The sequence below is a fragment of the Salvia miltiorrhiza genome, chromosome 7 (assembly GCF_028751815.1).
Source record: "Salvia miltiorrhiza cultivar Shanhuang (shh) chromosome 7, IMPLAD_Smil_shh, whole genome shotgun sequence".
Taxonomy (NCBI): domain Eukaryota; kingdom Viridiplantae; phylum Streptophyta; class Magnoliopsida; order Lamiales; family Lamiaceae; genus Salvia; species Salvia miltiorrhiza.
This window is the reverse complement of record NC_080393.1, coordinates 42,691,282-42,712,756: the sequence shown is the minus strand read 5'-3', so window position 1 is coordinate 42,712,756 and position 21,475 is coordinate 42,691,282. Positions and strand designations below refer to the sequence as shown.

The 21,475-nt window shown below is 38.0% G+C and overlaps 1 long non-coding RNA gene across 1 annotated transcript; it reads left to right on the top strand.

The window, feature by feature from the left end:
* Positions 1–13,998: 13,998 nt before the first annotated feature.
* On the top strand, positions 13,999–15,078 carry LOC130996256 (uncharacterized). Its single transcript, XR_009092465.1, has 2 exons — positions 13,999–14,373; positions 14,840–15,078. It is a non-coding gene; the product is annotated as an uncharacterized LOC130996256 (long non-coding RNA).
* The last annotated feature ends 6,397 nt before the right edge of the window (positions 15,079–21,475 follow it).

The window sequence follows — 21,475 nt, the reverse complement described above, 5'->3', positions numbered from 1 at the left end:
GATGAAGTCTGTCCTATTTCAGACAGGTACTTCAAGCCGATGCACCGGGCATGAGGATAGAAGACGCTCATTTCGCTGGATACAAGTGAGGGTAGAGCAAACTTTGACGCCGGAGAGACGTTGTGATCCAGTGGAAGGGTCCGGTGAAGACCAAGACAATGAGCGTCATTCTTCCACTCCATGACTTTGCAGTCATAGATTTCTCCTTTAGTCGGAACAATTTTTATCTGCAACTTTGGAAGCAATTGAACCTTTTTCTCACAGTGAAAGCTGTGGAGAGTTGTTAGTTGATGCAGAAACACTATGAAGACAATATGGTATAAATAGACAAGATGTGAACCATGTAGAAGATGAAAAGGTTTTTCGAAAGCTGTGCCTTAAATGCAATTGAAGAAAAAATTTCGCGTCCGCCGTCACTGCGAGGGACTTCAAAAGGCATCATTACACATGTCATGTCAATGAGCGTTTCAAGAAATTTTGTTGCAGAGGCAAAAAGGTTGGAAGGATTTTTGGCAAAAAGATCAGGACAAGTTCAATCAAAAACAGATTTTCACTTTATAAAAATCTTGTCCTAATTCGGATATTCCAATTCCAACAATTCCAATAATCAGTTAAAGTTTTTGAAAGAAACTGATCAGTTAGAGGAAAGATTTTGAACTAAAAACTTAAAGCTCTAAACTGAAATAACTGATTTTGAAAAGGTAAGCATCTTAAAAATACTTACTGATCAACTGAACATAGTAGTCAGTTGATACCACGTGATCTGGATGATTCATCAGGATGACTTCCTCTTCAGATGAGCACTCGGACTTCATTGCTTTTTACGTCGACGAACGTAGAAGCAGCAGTTGGTTGACCACCAGTCAGCATGACTGTTCGAGAAGATCTTCAAACACAGCATCACTCTTCAGGGTTGATGAGGCCAATCTTTGCACAAAGATCGTTGAACCTCTCTTCTGGAAGAGCCTTGGTCAGCAGGTCCGCTCTCTGAATAGCAGTGGGAATCCATTCCACAGAGACATTCTTCTTTTCGACATGATCACGAATGAAGTGATGTCGAATCTCAATATGTTTGACTCTGGTGTGATGAACTGGATTCTGGGAGATTGCAATAGCACTGGAGCTGTCGCAATAGATAGGAACTTCCTTTTCCTCGATCCCATAGTCCTTTAGTTGATGGACTAACCACAGGATTTGTGAGCAGCAGCTTCCGGCAGCAACATATTCAGCTTCAGTTGTAGAGGTGGCGACTGAAGTCTGCTTCTTAGAAAACCAAGAGATGAGCTTGTTGCCTAGGAATTGACATGTTCCGGAGGTTGATTTGCGATCAAGCTTGCATCCACCGAAGTCGGAGTCTAAAAATCCGGTGAGCTTGATGTCGTCCTCTGCTGGGTACCACAATCCTAAATTGGGTGTGCCCTTGAGATATCTCAGAATCCGCTTAGCTGCATCTAAATGAGCCTCCTTAGGATCTGATTGATATCTTGCACAAACCCCGACTGCAAATGCGATATCCGGTCTGCTCGCAGTCAAATATAGCAAAGATCCAATGATTTCTCTGTACTTCTTCGAAGAGACAGAGCTTCCTTCTGAACCTGGATCAACTTTCCAGTTTGTGTTCATTGGGATCTTGACTGACTTCATGTGCTGAATACCGAACTTAGCTATCAGCTCCTTCGCATACTTGGACTGGCTGATCAGTATTTCTTCTTTGGTCTGCTTGACTTGCAATCCGAGAAAGAAATTCATTTCTCCCATCATGGACATTTGGAATTTGTTCTTCATGATGTCAGCAAACTTATTGCACATGTGTTCGGATTTGGATCCGAAGATTATGTCATCGACATAAATTTGAACAAGCAAGAGATCTTCTCCTTCTTTGAGGAGATCAAGGAGAACAACGTTCTGTCCACAGATCCCTTTTTGAAGCCTTGTTCAATCAGATACTCCGAGAGAGTATCATACCACGCTCTTGGTGCTTGCTTCAACCCATAGAGCGCTTTCTTCAGCTTGTACACCTTTTCTGGTCCAGCAGCCTCAAATCCTGGAGGTTGTTCTACATAGACTTCATCTGTGAGCACTCCATTGAGAAATGCACACTTGACATCCATTTGGTGTACCTTGAAACCTTTGTGAGCTGCAAAAGCTAAGAAGAGTCTGACTGCTTCCAATCTGGCAACTGGGGCAAATGTCTCGTCGTAGTCGATTCCTTCTTCTTGACTGTATCCTTTAGCCACAAGCCTTGCTTTGTTTCTCACAACGTTTCCTTTTTCGTCTTTCTTGTTCTTGAAAATCCATTTCAAGCCAATTACCTTTGCATCGTCTGGTCGATCCACAAGCTCCCAAACAGAATTCCGGTTGAATTCATTGAGTTCTTCTAGCATTGCGATGACCCATTCTGTGGACTTCAGAGCTTCTTCAATATCCTTCGGCTCTGTAGTTGATAAGAAACAGCTGAAATTCTTATCTTCGTTGATGCAGTTCTGGTTAATGTCGAAGACGAGGTTGCACATAGATCTCCGAGTCTTGACGCCATCTGATGGTTCTCCAATGATGTTCTCCTTAGAGTAGAGTTCAAACCATCTTCGATATTTCTTGATTTCTTCAGGAGATGGTGGAGCTTCTTCAGTTAGAATAGCTCTGGGATGTTGAGCACTTTCTGGAGCAGGGGAGAGTTGAGCTGGGGCGGCTTCTGCGCGTTCAACTTGAACTTCAGCAACTGGAGTTCCCCCTTGACTATTGCCATCTGTATTGGCTCCAGTTTGAACTTCAGACCGTTGGTTGATCTTCTGATACTGAAGCATCTCAGTATCTTCATCCTTGCCAGGTCCCCATACCAAGACAGTAGAGGGCTCGTCAGTATGGATTTCAGCTTTGGAACCTTCAGTGATCTGAACATTCTTTTCAGCATCTTGTTCCCTGAAACCATCTGTAGACTCATCAAAGATCACATGAGGTGTTTCTTCTACACATAGAGTTTGAGTATTGAACACTCGATAGGCTTTGCTTGAACGCTCTGTTCCGGAGTATCCAAGGAAGACTCCTGGATCAGCCTTGCAATCGAAGGTGTTCAACCTCTTCTTATCGTTGATGTGTATGAAACACTTAGAACCGAAAGCATGAAAATGGGCAATCGATGGCTTTCTGTTCTTCCATAACTCGTATGGAGTTCTTCCATGTCTCTGAGTGAGGAAGGAGCGATTCTGCGTGTAGCATGCGTTGTTGACTGCTTCGGCCCAAAACTTCAAGGGGAGTTTTGACCGGCTAGCATCGTCCTTGCTGCTTCCTTTAGAGACCGGTTTCTTCTCTCTGCAATTCCATTCTGCTGTGGAGTTCTTGCTGCAGAAGTTTGATGACTGATTCCTTGTTCATCACAATACTCTCGAATGACTGTATTGAGGAACTCAGTCCCACGATCTGATCTGATGCTGATGATGTTGACTTTCTTTTCAACGCTCAGTCTCTTCAACAGCTTTGGCAGTTCCTCCAGTGTCTCTTTCTTTTTGAAAAGAAAGATAACCCAGGTATATCGTGAATAATCATCCACAACTACCAAGGTGTACTTCCTACCGTTGTAGCTTCTTGGAGTGATCGGGCCAAACAGATCCATGTGAAGTAGATGCAGAATCCTTTCAGAGGAGTGTCCTGTCTTTGACTTGAATGATGTCCGCGTCTGCTTTCCTCTGAGGCATGCTTCACATTCTTGCTTCTTCTGGAATACAATAGAAGGGAGTCCTTCTACCAGTTGATGTTTAGCAAGTTTGTTGATCGTCTTGAAGTTGAGATGGTTGAGTCTCTTGTGCCATAGCCAATTGAGCTCTGAGCTGCTTTTACTGATGAGGCACGTTTCTGGTGGGCTGTCTTCCCAAGAAACGACGTAGAGACTTCCTTGTCTGAATCCCTTCAGAACCACCTTCTTCTGATTGTTTCTAACAGTGAATTCATCCTTTTTGATTTTCACTGTGAAACCACTGTCACAAAATTGACTCACAGACAACAGATTATGTTTAAGACCAGAAACAAAGCTAACATTACTGATACTGGCGTTACCCATGTTGAGCACACCATAGCCTTTTGTTTCTCCAATCGAGTTGTCTCCGAATGCAACTTTGGATCCAGCTTTCTCAACATACTGGGATAGATATTCTTTGTAGCCCGTCATATGCTTCGAGCAGCCACTGTCCAGATACCACGTTCTGATTGAAGCTTTGTCCTCTTCCTTCTTTTTATGTTTCCTGACATTGACCTGTAAGAAAGAGTTGCTTCAGGCACCCAATCAAGCTTTGGGTCCTTCAATGTTAGTTTGAGTTCCCTTTGGAACCCAAATCTGCTTCAGAATTGGTCTGGCTGATTTCTTGCGCATTGTTGGATGTCTGATCGGTGTCGTTGGCGCTTCAGGTGGCATATGAGCATTCTTCCGTTGAGAAATCCTTTTGAAGGCCTCACTCTTGTAGCAGTTCTGTCTGGTGAGTGGTTGAGGTCTTCTTTGCTCGCCGAAGTATCTTCCATGAGATACTTTAGTCTTTGCAGACTTATGGAGATTTGTCTGACGTCTAGTGGCTTGTCGTCGAGGAAGTGGCATGGCTCGACTGGACTCAGCATTGCTTGATCTCCATGGATGTTGTTCTTTCTGAAACTGAACTGAGGATGTCAGTTTCTGACTGATGTGGCCTTTCTTCCCCCTGGGTTGATGAGAAAGATTCTTCTTGGCTCCTGATGTTCCTTCCCGGATCTTTGACTGAAATCTGCTTTCCAGCCTTTTCAATAAGATGATCTGGTTGGGAGCCTCCTTAGCTCGTCTGTAGCTTCGTGGAGGTGGAACATTTGATCTGGCCATCAGTCTGCGCTTGTGAACTTCATCCATATCATGATCTCTTGATTCTTCTGAGGTTGTGATTTCAGAAGGATCATTCATAGAGATGATCATGATATCTTTTCCTTTGGCAGCTGCAACCTTTCCTCCGATGCTGTTGACCAGTCCTTTCGATGGAAAGTTGCTCATCATGGGAGACTGCATCATGCAGTTCTTGACTGTTTCTTCCAGCTTGTGATTAAGCCTTTTGATTTCATGAGAAGCTCTTTCACATTCTGAGTTGGAGATTCTGAGCTCTTCTTCCAGTCGGCTGTTCTCCATGATTAGCTGATCAAGACATGTTTCATCCGGAAAGTAGATGATTGTCTGATGTTTAGCTCGTTCATCATCAATCTCCTTGTCCTTTTTCTGATTCTGCTTGAGGAGATCTTCGAACATTTTCCTCAGCTGACAGTGATCAGTCAGGAGCTGATCAAACTCGTCAGTTTCAACGGATGAGCTATCTCCAGATTCTGAGTGGTCTCCTGAAAGCATCAGGAAGTTATCAGTATATGGAGTTTTCGTGAGAGTTTTTACCTCTGGGCCATTCATTCCATTGTCGTAGCTGTTGTCAGCTACACTTTCTGATTCGTTGGCCATCAGGGCTCGGCTCTCATCATCTGAGCTGGAACTGTCGAAGTCGGATGATTCTGATGTGTCGTTGGAAGAGTCAGCATCATCAGCAACCATCGCTTTCTTCTTCAAAGATCTGCGATCTTTCTTTGCTTTCAGTTCCCTGCGCTCAGCTGGAGTCAAATCAGGACATTCATGCTTAAAGTGTCCTTTCTTTCTGCATCCATAACATTCCAATTCTTTGATGTCGTAAGCAGCTGACTTCCTTTCTCCGCTTCTATCTGTGGAATGTCTGGAGTCCCTTTCTCTTTCTTTTCCCTTGTAGTGCTGCTTGTGGAACCTTCTGTACTTCCGGAACTTGGACTCCATCTTGTTGAATCTGTCAGTCAACAAGGCATATTGACTGAAGAAGTCCTCAGGGTTGAGTTCCGTTGGCTCCTTGATCTGCTTCTTGCCTTCTCTGGTTGAGGCCTTCAGTGCAACTCCTCTTGAGGTTGATGGACCATCTTCGTCTGATCCTCCAGCCTTCTTGTTACCAAGATTTCTCAGAAGATCGAACTCATTTGCCATGAGATCGGAGAAAAGCTTGTTTGTCGGGAGCTGACTGAATCCTGGCTTATGCTGATGAGCGACTGAGTAGATCTGCCATTCTCCTCGTGGCAGTGCTCGAAGAATCTTCAAGTTGATTTCTCGTTGAGTGTATTTGTCTTTGGAAATGGATTGAACTTCATTCAATATGAGATTGAATCTTTGTTCCATTTCCTCGACAGATTCATTCTTGAGCATGAGAAAGGAGTCGAATTTCTGACAAGCTATGGAAAGCTTATTCTCCTTGATCTCCTCAGAACCTACGCACATTCTTTCCAGAATATCCCACATCTCCTTTGCTGTCCTGCACTTGATGATCTTCATGACATACTTGTCAGGAACGGTGCCGGAGATGATGCTTTTGGCGAGGTTGTCTAGCTCATCTTGCTTCCTTTCTTCTGTGGTGAAGTCTGCCTTTGACTTGGGCTGGTCCTCATCGTAAGGTTCCTGACGGATGTCAGTAGGAACCCTTTTTACAGTTTCGGTGATAATGATTGGACCGCTGGTGATGACTTCCCACATTCTACAATGTTGGGCAATGAGGAAGCTTTCAAGCCGAAACTTCCATATGTCGTATTTTTCAATACAAAACATAGGTAGAGAAGATAATCTGCTGTGGTTAGTCTACATAAAAAAAAAAACAGGTAACAGCAGATAAAGCAAGTAGCAAGCACAAAACAATAAGAAAGAGTAAAACTTTTTCGAGACCTTTAAAAAAGGATCTAGTTCAAGTAGAACTAGTCAGAGACAGATAGTTCTTGCGAACAACCTGCTCTGATACCAATTGTTGGGTCCGGGGGGGTCTCGAATAGGTGTGTGGGGGGGGGGGGGAATACACCTATAGGCTATTTATATGACTATCTACAAACCTCAATCAGAGGGATCTCAGTCAGAGATAGAAACGAAACTTTACACGCAAACAAGACACCTATTTAACCGAAATAAGTGTTGACCAACAGGGTTGACGACTGATACTGAAAGCTCTTCAGTAAAGAGTTATCAGTTAAGTCACTGGAACTTAACTGATCCACGTAAGGGCTTCAGTCGTGTTTGCAGAGATGAAGATGATATCTCTCTTCCTTACTATCAGAGGATAGTGAGTCAGATTGATATCATACGCAGCGGAAATTAAACTTAGTTTCGAATAGCCTCGGTGGAGCAGATAGTTGGATTAAGGTTTCTCTTTTTAGTTAGTCAGCATTCAGTTTTATCAATTGAAATAACACAGTTATGAATGTAAAACTGAAAGCTGTAAATAACACAGAGACTTTTACGTGGTTCGGAAAAACTCTTTCCTACATCCACGGCTGGTTGATCAGACCAACAATCCACTCCGCAAGTGCTTCCCGGGTGCACTGCAAACCGTGAACTGAAGATAGCTCTCTCTTCAGCACCTACACACCTCGCGTAGGGTTTCCCTACCTACACACCTCGCGCAGGATTTCAGCACCTACACAGCTCGCGCAGGATTTCCTTGCTAAGCACACCTCGTGCTCAGACTTCCCTATCAGAGTTCAGAACACCTTCTGAAACTCCGAGTCACTCAAACACTCTTATGGGGGAGAGGTTTAAACGAGTGCCAACTATACTTACAAAGAACAAGTTCTTTGAAGCAAGTTTGACCTTTGGCTTCTGGGTACACAGAATATATGCCTAGGGTCTAAGAGAATGTATGTAATCAGCAGTGACTGATTTTGGCTTTGGAATTCTCTTCTTCGATTCAAGCTTTGGGCGGTTTAAGCTTTAGGCTGAGTAGCTATTTCGGCAGAGCTTCAGCTTATGTCGTTGAATCGGTGAAGATTGAAGTGATCCTCGAGCGCTATTTGTAGGAGAACTCTTGAATAGATCCGTTAGCGTAAATCGTCCTCAAGATTTCTTCTGTTGGAGAGCAATTCGAATTTGGGCTGAGGCTTCAATCTTCGAGGTTCCTTGTCTGTGTGGAAACGGCTCTCTTTGATGGACAGGAGATGTGACATCTCTGAAAAGTAACCACCAGATAGGAATGACCTCTGCAGAGATAAGATATTGAGATATCTCTGCATTTAATGCGGCTGTACTTGAGCGTACGTGGCTTTCTCTGAACGTTGGAAGATCAGTCCTAGGAGGAATGTTCAACTGATACTTGACTTTAGTATCAGTCCATGGCGCGCATTAAATAATCAGTCTTCAACTGATTCTTCAACTGATACTTCAGTTGGTAACTGCAGTCTTCAGTCTTCAGTCTTCGTTCTTCAGTCTTCAGTCTTCAGTCTTTGACACCGCAACTAAACTAGAAACGAACTCTAACACTTGAGTTCAAAAACAATTCTAGTCTATTACATTTAAGTTCTATGAATTTTGGTATCATCAAAACAAGGGTTAGGATATTCCACAAGGTTCCCAACATAGAGGAATGGAAAGAGAATGGAATCAAATAAAGGAGTGGAATGGTAACGATAACCATTATTTTTATTGAGTGTTTGGTTTAACAATGAAAAGGAAACATTAGTAAGGGATTCCCTTTCTTTTGTTTCCCCTCTATTTTGAGCGGTAACAAATTGGATGATTGGGTTACCCTCAAGTAAGGGTAATGATTATCTCATTATCCAAACCAAACAACAAGTAATGGATTCAATTACTTGATTCCCTTTCCAACCTCTAAAAACATCCAATCAAATGTGGGCTTAATGTCCAAGATAATAGCTGTGACATTAAATCTAATGAATGGCGAGACAACTGCCGTAAAAGAAACAAAATTAAATATTTCCTGGAGAATTTGATTTTTGCCGGTAAATTATAGCCGTTAGAACTGCTGCTTTATATATAATATAATTTTTTCTTATGAAATTGTTCGGTATATCTTAATTGCTAATTTGAACTGCGGAGAAACCCCTCTTCATGTTTGGCCTTCCTTAACAGGAGTTTCGTAGGATTTATGTGAACGACATTTAAAAATTTTGTACCAACAGGTTTTTTATTTAAAAAAATGATTTATGTCAAATCTAACCAAAAACTTGCGGTTCGGTTTGATTATTTGCAAAATCGAGTTGATTATTTGATCGAAAAAGAGATTCAATTTTAATAATAAAAAAAGAGATACAAGTGATAGAGAAATTGATGTAGATTTAATTAAATATTTAAAATTGTGTGTTGTCAAATTGTCGTGGAAATGAATTTGTGTTATTAATGTACATGAATTCACAACCAACTCGATAAATCACAACTGAATCACTAGTGTTGGTTATGAATTCGAGTTTTAAAACTTAATGTCACGACCGGGCTTAACTAAGGATAGTTAATCCGGGGAATCATGATCAAGGGAGGAAATTAAGAAGCGGGAATATAGAAGGGGACTAAAGCATAATAGTGGATCGAAGGTTTGCTCTGAACCGCAAGAAAACTCAAATATATATAAAAGAGTTACCCTTAACAACTTGAAAGGGCACAACGAACCAAAAGGTATAATTTACATATAAGATTCACAATGGAGAAGGCCTATTGTGATCTTTACACAAAATAAGTGTTCGTAGCAGAAGAACTGACTAGAGAGGCATGTTCAAGACATGCGTCTCGATATATACATTGAAATGAAACAAAAGACCGCTCGACATCATCTCAACACCATAGGGCTAAGTATAAAATACTTGGTGGGCACGAGCCAAAGCTACATACATGCATACTAAAGCTGTAAATTATCATGCCTTTTCTCACGGCGTACAGAGATTTTAGTAAAAAGTCTGCACCCATTAATCATTTACTTGTACTAAAGTTCATCTGATCAGACTATGTTTATTTGTACTCTACCATATCTGCAATGATAATTGTGTGCCGAGAAGGTGGCCACCTTCTACGGTCACTGACTGGCCGATATGTTAAATCGGCTCACGGTCTTAGACCGGCCGATACACTAAACGGCTCACAGTCCCTTGTGTACACTAATCCTGTCTAACATCTAGATAGAACAGGACCCGTATTCGATTAACTGCTGGTGCCAGATAGGTATTATACATAAATATTAAAATTAATAGGCAATGTTGATAGTTCACAATATCTGTTTAACTACAACGTAATTTAAACTTTGATTTTTATATAAGAAAGCCAACCTGATCGTGGTCTGATGATCTAGGTGATTCTGAACTATGGCTTCACCTTCTCTTGTATAGGACCTTCAGTATAGATTAACTAACTAAATAAATAACGAGAAAATAATATGGATCCGACTTAAAGAATACTTATGTCTGTCTTAAGGTGATATTTCTATTTGGAAATCATGGAATAGAGACTAGTTGCTATTTGGCAAACTTATCAATAAATACCAACATAGACTTAAACTGCGGTAATCATAACTATGTCGTTAATCATAACTCTACTTACACTAATTAATAAATAAATACTTCTTTAGAAATAAAATAAATTCTCCTTTTCATTTTCTTTTAAAGAACCTAATTTTGAAATAATCTAATGTCTAATTTATACATAAATACATAGGGTAATAGCATAAATTAATTATTAATAGATTTGAAAATTTCTATATGTTTAAATGCTTTAATTAACCACTTCTAATTATTAATGAATAGCTAATCTTATTTACATAAACTATTGGGCTCAAATACTAATAATGCAGCTCATGTGAATAAATCAAAGGTCCAATTAAAACAATCCTATTACCTAATAAATCAAAAGCTCAACATAAGGGTAATTTTAAGTACAGCTCCCCAATTTTCTCACCATAGCCCCCTATTTAAAAAAATAATAAAAATAATTATAATTTTACTATTATATCCTTATATACTTATAGCCCCCATCTGCTCGTTTCAAATTATAGACCCTCAGCAGCCACAATATATTTATTCCTCTCCAATTCAACACCTCACCTCGACAGCTTCACTATGCCTTCTCTTTATCAAAAACTTCACTAGCATATTTCCAATTTATAATTTTCCATATATTCTTCAAGTAGTCAAGCTTCACGTTCTTGTATTGCAAATAATATGCATGTTCCCAGACGTCAATACCAACTCTAGCTTGAATTCTTTGTCCAAACCAAGCCACGCCCATCCTGAACCCTGTACAGCAGCACCTTCTGCATTCATCTCTGTATTAGAGCTTCAAAAGATTCAAAGTTGTTGTTGATGGCCCAACCTAAAGGACCATGAGGAGGCTCAACACCACCAACACGAATATACTTCTTCCATAAAATTGAGTGATTAACATGACCCCCTTCGTTGAACTTGATAGCGCTTTGAAGCTTGGCGACGGTGGCGCCCTTATAAATTTATTACAAATTTTAGAGGGAGGCTATAAGGATATAAAAGTAAAATTATAATTATTTTTATTATTTTTTTTAAATAAGGGATTATGGTGAGAAAATTGGGGGGTGTATTTAAAATTACCCCCCACAGAAATGTCACTTAACTTAGCCCATTAGAGAATTAATAGGCTCCTCAAAATTAATTTGAGCCCAATTAAATAAATTAACTATTTTCTGATTTAATAAACAATTTAGAATTTAAGAAAACATTTTAATTCTTCTTCATTAATTCAACTAGTACACCCATTCGTGCGATGCACGACGAACATCGAAATTAAACAAAATTTTTAAATAAATAAATATAAATATTAAACAAAATTAAAATACAAACGAATGCAAATATATTCTAAAAATGAAATAAAATAATCCACATCAATTACTGAATAAAAATCTAAAATTTAAAAAGGTAAATTTTCAACTTTATATAAAGTGTAATCATAATTATAGTATATTGAACAACTGAAAATTATTCATTAAATGTTAATTAATTCAAATATTTTGTTTCTTTATTGTATTAAAGAGTTCTAAATAAATCAATATAATTTCCTACACCTTAGTTGAATATAAAAACAATCAAAAACTCTATTTTCATTATTTCATATATATATATATATATATATATATATATGTATAGGGTGTGGTTCTAGAGAGAACTACATTATTTGTGAGAACGGAAGAACCATCAAATCTAATGCATTCACTGTAAAAATTAATGCATTTGCTGTTAAAATTAATGCACTCAAAAAAATAAAAAAAATTGCTCCCTTCAGGATTCGAACCCAGGATCTGCATTCATCCAACAAGATGATGTATCCACCGTAGATCTTGATGATCGAATGGCTGAAAATGGTTCTCCGTTCTTTTTTTATTTATGGTTCTTTCCTGAACCTCTCCCTATATATATATATATATATATATCTATTATTGTTATCGAGGAGATTTCTTTTATGCTCACGATATTTCCGAGTGTGAATTGATTTCTTTTCTCAATTCTCATTCTGTAAATTTCAGAGAGCATGACAAACGTTTTTTTTTTTTTTTCCCTTTTACAATATTTTAGAAATTAACTTAGAAGAAGAAAAAAAAAGCAAAAAAAAAATTCTCATTCTTAAATGAAAAAAAAATGTTGGAAGATCTGGTGGAGGATCGTGGGCTTGTTTGTTAGCCACGGATAATAGAGAGAGAGAATAATAAAAATTAGCAAGTGATAGAAAGAAAATGATAAAAACTGTATTCTCCATGTGAGCAAAAAAAATAGGATAATGAAGTTGAAAAAAGAAACAGAAATTTAAATAAACTGTCAAACTTCCCTTAAATATTAAGAAAACTTTGTTAGAAAAATGACGATAAATAGGATGCCGTTAAACTGTTTCTTTATATATTACTAGAACGATCTCCCGTGCTATGCACGGCGAGTATCGAAATTAAACGACATCAATTACTCAATAAAATTTTAGATTTGAAAATGTAAATTTTCAACTTTGTATAAAGTGTAATGACAATTATAGTTACTAAATAATTAATAATCATTTGATAATGAAAATTAGCATTATATTTTATTATAATTATAAAGTATGATGCATCATAATAAATAAATAATTCACAAATAAAAAAAATTGAAATGATATATTTTTAATATATATACTAATTTCATCTACAAAGTTAAATTAACATTAATACAAAAAAATTATTTTAAAAAAAGAGTTATAAAATGAACCAATATATATTCCTTCACCTCTATTACATTTAAACTATTATAATTAAAAAAATATATGTAAACACAAACACATGATATTTACTTATTTTTATCTAAAAATACAAAAAAAAATAATAATAATAATATAATAGAAAAAAGTAAACATGTCATTAAAGAGAAAATTAACACTCATTAAAGTAGAGAGGAAAGAACAAAATACTAATATTTTAAAACTTTAAATTATCATAACTTATTCATTCTAAATTAATTTTTTTTATCAAAAGATGAAAGATAAGAGATAAATTTTGTAGTAAAGAGAGAGAGAGAAAAAAAATACAATAACAACAATTATTAAATTACAATAAAACAATTTCGATATAATATTAATAACAACAATAATAATAGTGCAAAAAAAGGAAGTGATAAAAATATAAAAGAATAGAGAAAAAGAAATAGGAGAGAGAAAAATAATTACCATAAATTCTTTAATTACAATAACTTATTTGTTTCAAATTCATATTTTATGATTTTTATATCAAATTAAAGATCTTGTCATTATCTTTAATTTAAGACACATATAGAATATCTTTCCATATATTAATTTTAATTTTTTTTTAAGAAAATCGCTAAAGTATGAAAAAGAGAGTAGAAGAGAGAGAAATTGTATGACAAAAATAGTGGAAAAAAAAAAAACGTGTGATAGAGAGAGGAGAGAGAAAATGTGAAAAATGCATAGTGGAATGAAAGAGAAAAATTGGCTTGGAACAAAAACTGGTGTTTCATATATATATATATAGATATATAGATATAGGGAGAGATTCAGGAAAGAACCATAAATAAAAGAAGACCGGAGAACCATTTTCAGCCATTCGATCATCAAGATCTACGGTGGATGCATCATCTTGTTGGATGAATGCAGATCCTGTGTTCGAATCCTGAAGGGATCATTTTTTTTATTTTTTTGAGTGCATTAATTTTAACAACGGATGCATTAATTTTTACAGTGAATGCATTAGATTTGATGGTTCTCCCGTTCTCACAAATAATGTAGTTCTCTCTAGAACCACAACCGATAGATATATAGATATATAGATATAGATTCTCTTTTGTTCTGTATAGAACTCTTCTCTCTCTCTGCTCTCTACCGCCCCTCTCTGTCCCTCTCTTTCCCGGCGAGCGTCGCCGGCCTTCGCCGCCTCCGGCGCGGCGAGGTCGGCCTCTCCTCGTCCCCCTTCTTTTCTTTCTTTCTTTCTTCCCCTTTTCCTGAATTAGAAATAGATCTAGGGTTTTCTTAATTTCCTGAAGTCTGCTCCTCCGGTGAACTCCGCCACTGCCGCCGCCGTGCTCGTCGCACCGCCGCCCCCTCTGATTCAGGTAAGCTTCCCCATCTCTCTCTCTCCCTCTCTTTCTTCCTTTCTCTGCTCTCCCTCGAAATCCCCCTCTCTCTGCCCCTCTCAATCTCTCTCTCTCTCTGTCTGTACCCTAGTCGCGACGGCGCATGCAGCGCCGGCGGTGCCGCCTCTGTCTCCCCCTCCTTTCTTCGCTCGCCCAACCGTCTCTCTCTCCTTCCACCTGCCCACCCCTTTCACTCACTCTCGACCTCTCGCTCAACCTCCCTCTCTCGCTCGGCTGTCAGTAGCCGCCGTGGCGCGGGAAGCGCCGGTGTTCGCCGCCGCCAGTCGCGCCTCCGCCGGGGTGGCTCACGGCTGTGGCTGCTGCTGCTGCTGTTAACCCCTCTTTTCTATTTCCAGTTCAAAATCCTATCCTAGTAAACTTCCTATCTATTTTCTATTTCAAATCTAATATCTCAATTAATAAATCTCTAATTGTTCCTTTTCAGGAATCGACCGGCGTCGTTGCTTGAGACGTCTCCGGCGCAACAGTCCTTTATCAGCTCAAGATCCTATTTTTATGATTGTTTTCTTTATTGCTTACTGAAAAGCTAAAGTTTTGATAGAAGAAAGTATACTGTTGTTAGTTATGCTATGCTTAACTTTGTAGTTAGGTCCATTTTCCCTGTTGCTAATAGCATTCTTTACATGTATTGAACAAAAGAAAGACTACCTTCTTTGCTGTGAACTACTGCGGGGATGTTTGTGTTTTAATGAATGTTTGTTTTGCTGTTTGGAATTTGCAGAATGGGGAAAAATTGTTTCATGCTTAGTTCCCCTTTTCTTATACTGTTTTCAGTCGGTTAGAGGAGTGGCTGAGTCACAAGTTGAGTTTCTTCACAAGATAAATAATTTGATCTGATGATGAACTGAACATTCAAGAATTTGGACGCCAATTGGGATAGTTATAATATATAGATTTGGGCTTTTCATCACACCTTGGGCCAATAATAGCTATTGGGCTAGTCTGAAACTGAATTTATATACAATAATTGGGCTTTAGCTACCAAATAAAGACATAGGCCCAAACAATAACACTATTGGACTGAAGCTAAATTTATATATAGAGATTGAGCTGCCCAAAGAATAATAGCATTAACTTGGGCTTCTTTCTCTAACAAATTTGCTAGCCCAGCTAAAAGGTATTTGCTAGCCCAGCAAAAAGGTTACTGGTTTCCTAAAATATAAATAATTATATCTATATTTCTTACTTAATCAATTAATCTCATGTAGGGATTGGCTTGCTAAAATTCTTTATTTAATGAATATCTATAGCAAAATCTAATATCTCAACTTAATTATGCAGTAAATAGTAACAAAAATAAGGTGGGGCTATTACACTTAAATTCACAACTAGTTGTCTTGGTTGTAAATTCGAATTTTAAAACTATAATCACAACTCGAATATAGACTGGCTGTGAATTAAAGTTTTAAAACTCGAATTCACAACCAGCTTGATGATTTTACAACTAAATTGTTAGTATTGATTGTGAATTCGAGTTTTAAAGCTCAAATTTACAACTAGTTGTCTTGGTTATGAATAGAGATGTCAAAATTGACCCGGCCCAATGGGCCGGCCCGGCTCGCCCGGGTTAGGAGGCGGACTGGGCTTGAAAAAATAGAGCCCAAAAAAAATCGAGCCTAAAAGCCCGGGGTTTTTGGCCCGTCGGGCTTATCGAGTTTCGGGCTTTTAAGCCCGGGGTTTTCGGGCTTTTTTGGCCCGCCCATTTATTTTATATATATATATATATATATATTAATTATATTTATATACATTAAGAAAACTTTAAAAGACTAAATTATCTCAAGCTGGATTACAAAAACAAAATTTAATTCATGTTTATTTATATTTAACAATGATATGATTTATGATTTTTATTTTTTTATGAGAACTATCTTGTCGATTAATAATGCACTAATTAAATACATCATTTGTTATGAATTTTTAATTGCTCCATTTGTGTAGAGTAGCAATGCAGCATATGGTGTATTCTAGCTCAAATTTGAGATGTTTGTGCCGAAATTAAGATATAAGAGCCCAAGTTTATTAATTTAAATTTGAGTTAATTTTTTTAATTTAAATTATTTTTTATTATTTTTGTAAAAAAAATATTAAAAAAATTATGGGCTGGTTTAGCCCGACCGCCCGATGGCCCGAGAGGGGCTGGGCTGGGCCCAGAATTTTGTAGCCCGATTTAATTTCGGGCCGGCCCGACCCGGCCCGAAAAATTGAAAGCCCAGTGGGTTCGGGCCGGGCTGGCCCGACCCGTACCATTTGACATCTCTAGTTATGAATTCGAGTTTTAAAACTAGAATTCACAACTGAATCACTAGTGTTAGGTGTGAATTTCAGTTTTAAAGCTCGAATTCACAACAAGTTGTCTTTGTTGTGAGTTCAAGTTTTAAGACTAGAATTCAGAACCAGCTCGATTAATTCACAATTAATGAATTTGAGTTCAAAAACTCGAATTCACAACTGAAAAATTAGTGGATAATTTTTAGTTTTTTATGTGAAGGGTAAAATGGTAAGTGTGGCTACTTTATATATATATATATATATATATACATATATATATATATATACATATATAGGGGAGGGCTAGAATAAAAACACTCTTAAGGGTGTTTTTGGTAGGGTGGTTTATGCGTGATTGTTAAATAATCATACCTTTTCCGTCCGTTTGGTAACTTATATACTTAACAAGTCAGGCCCGAGTTCCGTGCCAAAATCACTGTTCCACCCAGCATCCCCATCCGCCGAACACCCTCGGATACGTAACCCTTAGCTCAACAGTGTTCTAGTTTAAGTTTTAGAAGGCAAAATTACCCTTTGTTCAAGTTCTCCATTTCGTGAATTTTTGGGGAAATACAAGAGGTAAAACTCATTGTCGACGGCATCATGGCCTTCGATTTGGTGGTTGACGATTTATCTGGCCCGCTAGTAGTCCTTCCGGCGGAGGCTCTGTCACCGGAATTAGATGTGGGTCTGCTCATCTATGGGAATTAGTTACAGCTGCGACGAGCGAGGATGAGCGGTGAAGGCGTGAGTGTCAGCGACGGGGAAGAATCGGAGAATCAGCATGAGTGTTTGCGCCGGCGGCGTGGATTTCGCAGTAAAGATGCGAGAACGGAGGAACAAATTTAGACAGAGAAGAGGCGAGAATTGGGGTTCATTGACAGAGAAAGAAGATTGAATTTTTTGGGGGAAAAGATGGATTTTTGAGGTTCATTGACAAAAAATAAGATGGAGCTCCAGAGTTGGGGTTCACAGAGGTCTTTTTTTTGGGGGGGGGGGATGCCCACAGAGAGGAATTGAAGAAAGAAGGTGAGGGTTGGGTAAGGGAATGTTATGGAAGAAGAATAATTTTTGGGGCGGCTGGTGGGGGGTGGTGTTGGGGTTGGGGGGTTGGGATTAGATAATTAGTATTTTTTTATTTTTCTTTTGTTTAGTTTATTTAATTTTATATAAGGTTAAAATTGTAATTTACTCTTTAATCTATAGTTGTATCTTTTGTATCAAACAATAATATTAGTTATTTTAGTATTTATATCTTATTTATCAAACACCTATAAAATATTAACAATCTCACTCAATCTATATTATTTATCTAGGTTTTATTTATCATTCCTTATCTCATATCAGTTATCAAACACACCCTAAGTGTATGAAATATAAATGATTTTCAGCCCTTAGATCATCAAGATCCACGGTTGATTCGTAACCCTTTTAGATGAATTCGTGGTCCTGGGTTCGAATCCCAAAGGTAGCAAAAATTTATTTTTCACAATTCGTAACCATGTTGGATGAATTCGTAACCCTGTTGGATAAAATTCGTACATTAAAAAATGTTTATATTTATATTTTAAGAAGTGTTTTTACTATGGCCCTCCCCTATATATATATATATATATATATATATATATATATATATATATATATATATATCTTAATGGGCTATTTTATTTTTACTAATTCAAAGTGGACATTTTTAATGTCCACTCAATGAAATTATCCACTTTGTTCTAGTAAAAATAAAAAATATTCAACAACATAAAAAACTTAAAATTTAGCCACTTTTTGTGTAAAAAGTCATTTTTCAATACAATTTCTTTTATTTCTCTCTTCTTTCTTTCTCTTCCCTCTTGTTGGGAAAATTTCATATTTTAACGGTTTGCCAAAACCTAACGATGGAACTCTGTTGATGACCAAAACATCACTTATGAATGTCACAAGTATTCTAAGCTGTTACAGTTTACTAAAGAAGTCGAGGGTTGTTGCTTAACCTTAGTTGGAGTCCCACGCTGATTGGGCCGTGAAAGGATGTGATAAGGGAATGAAATGACCATACTTGGTCAATCTATCAATGACAACCATTATAACATCCTTGCCCCAAGATTTAGGAAGGCCTTCAATGAAGTCCATTGAAATATGTTTCCATGCTTTCTCTGGTATATGCCCAAAATCCCGGAGTGCCTACCATAAGCTGAATCATGCATTTATTGTAATATGATTTTCCTTAGTGTATTTCCCTCTCCAATTACAACTCTCCCTTTATACCTTAATACATCACCAGTAAGTACAAATTCTGCGTGTGCAGATTTGTCCAAGGCCTTTTCTTCTAAAATAGAAGTGAAGAATTTATCCCCAACATAACTTTCCACAACCTGTTTCATCCAACTTGGTAAAACAGTGGTTATGGACAAACACTCATCTGTTTTTCCTTCCTTTCTTGAAAGTTCATCTGCAACTGTTTCCTATTCTTTTCTTATATTGGATGTCAAAATCCAATCCCATCAGTTTTGATATTCCTTTCTGCTGAATCGGATTCACAATCTTTTGATCAAACAAGTGCTTAAGAGCTTGCTGATCAGTTTTAATAGTGAACCTGTGGCCTTGTAGATAGTGTTTCCATTTTTGGACTGCCATTAGCACAGCCAAAAATTCCCTATCATAGATAGACAAATTCTGATTTTTTGGACATAGTGCCTTGCTCATATAAGTAATGGGCTTGCCTCTTTGCATCAACACTGCCCCAATCCTAAAACCACTTGCATCCGTCTCTAAAATAAAAGGTTGTGTGAAATCAAGTAAAGTGAGGACAGGGGTAGTAGTCATGGCTACTTTAAGGGACTGGAAAGATCTCTCAGCTTCTTCATTCAAAAGGAAAGCTCCCTTTTTAAGTAGGGCAGTGAGGGGTTAATTTAGTTAACAACCCATAGTTTTTGACGAACTTCCTATAGTATCCAGTGAGTACCAAAAATCCCCTTAATAGCTTGATATTGGATGGAGTTGGCCAATTTATCATACTATTTACCTTGTCAGGGTCAGTAGAAACACCCTCTTTTGTGATCACATGCCCAAGATATTCTATCCTCCTCTGTCCAAAATGGCATTTGCTTCTCTTAGCAAACAACTGATTTTTTCGTAATATAGATAAAACATTCTTGAGGTGTAATAGATGATCCTCCTAACACTTGTTATAAACCAAAATATCATCAAAGAACACCAATACTATTCTCCTCAGCTCGTCTTGAAATACTTGATTCATTAATGATTGAAAGGTAGCGGTGGTGTTATAGAGCCCAAAAGGCATCACTATAAACTCGTAGTGTCCCTGATGCGTAAGCAGTGAGATACATGTGTTCTGGACTCATCAAGATCTGAAAATATCCTGACCTGAGGTCAATTTTAGAGAAGAATTTGGCACCATAGAGCTCATCGAGAAGTTCATCAATAACTGGTATTGGGTACTCATGCTTTACGGTGAAGCCATTTAGGTAGTGGTAGTCTACACACATTCTCCATGTAGCATCTTTTTTCTTGACCAAGAGAACAGGCGAGGAAAATGGACTTTTGTTGTGTTGAATGAAACCTGCCACCAACAACTCCTTAATTATCTTTTCAATGGCATCTTTCTGACTGTGGGAAACTCGATAGGGAAACTGGTGCTTAGGAGAACTCCCTGGCTTAAGATTCACTTGATGTTCTACTCCCCTGTGAGGAGGTAAACCGGTAGGTTCATCAAATATATCATATAATTCCTATAGAATAACTTCTATAGTCGGATCTTTAGTGTGGTTTGTCTCATGAGAATGGCTTATTGATTTAACCCAATAAACTTCGTCGATGGAAGTAGGGTATTCTCGATGTATCATCTTGTAAAGACTGTGTCCTGATATTAGGTGACACTCTCCGGCAGTAGATATAGCTTGTATTTTTACCCTTTTCCCAACAAATTTACAGTGACTATCATTTTGTCATATTCAAGTTCTATAGGAGTACAAGCCTTAAGCCAACCCCCTCCCAAAATGAGGTCATAACCCTCTGTTGCTAGCAGCCTGGGAGAGTGGATAAAAGTCTAATTCTGCATTGTCCACGTGAATCCATTGACCATAGTATTGCTGAGCATTTGATTTCCATTTGCCACCTTAACCAAAAGTGGTTTAGTGGGCTCTATCTTGCATCCCAAATTTCTTGCTGTCGACTCTTTGATAAAACTGAGGGTACTACCCGAGTCTATCAAGATATGTAGTTGTTGGTGGTAAGTCCTCCTTCTCCAGAAATAGTGTTAACGGACATCTTTACTTCATCCATTTCTTGCAACGATTCAGATTCAAGCACTGGGGAGTCAGTAAGGGATTGCAAGTAGGTTATTTCCTCATATTCAGTCATCACCATGTAAGCAATCCTATTAACACACATCACAGTTATAACAAAGTTTTTTCTCTCTTCGCGCCGCCATCTTAGCCTCAGTTAGTAACTTAAATGGCTTCTTGTAATTCTTAGGTAGCTTGGTGGGATCATTTAGTGTGTTGTCCCATTTCTTATTGCTAGAAGCGAAAGTAGGAGCCCTCTGGTTGCTTTTGTACCTCTTAGCTAGAGCATCCAGTGTCTGAATTTGCTTCCATCCTAGATCGATGGTTTGGGCGAGAGTAGTAGGCTCAAACATGAGTACAAATGACTATAACTCTGAAGGATTTTAGCCCCAATAGGATCGTTTCTCGGATATCTTAACTCCTACTAGGGCACATGAGACTTTGGGCCAGTCCAGGGACCAGATACAAGGAATAAAGATGGGCCTCTA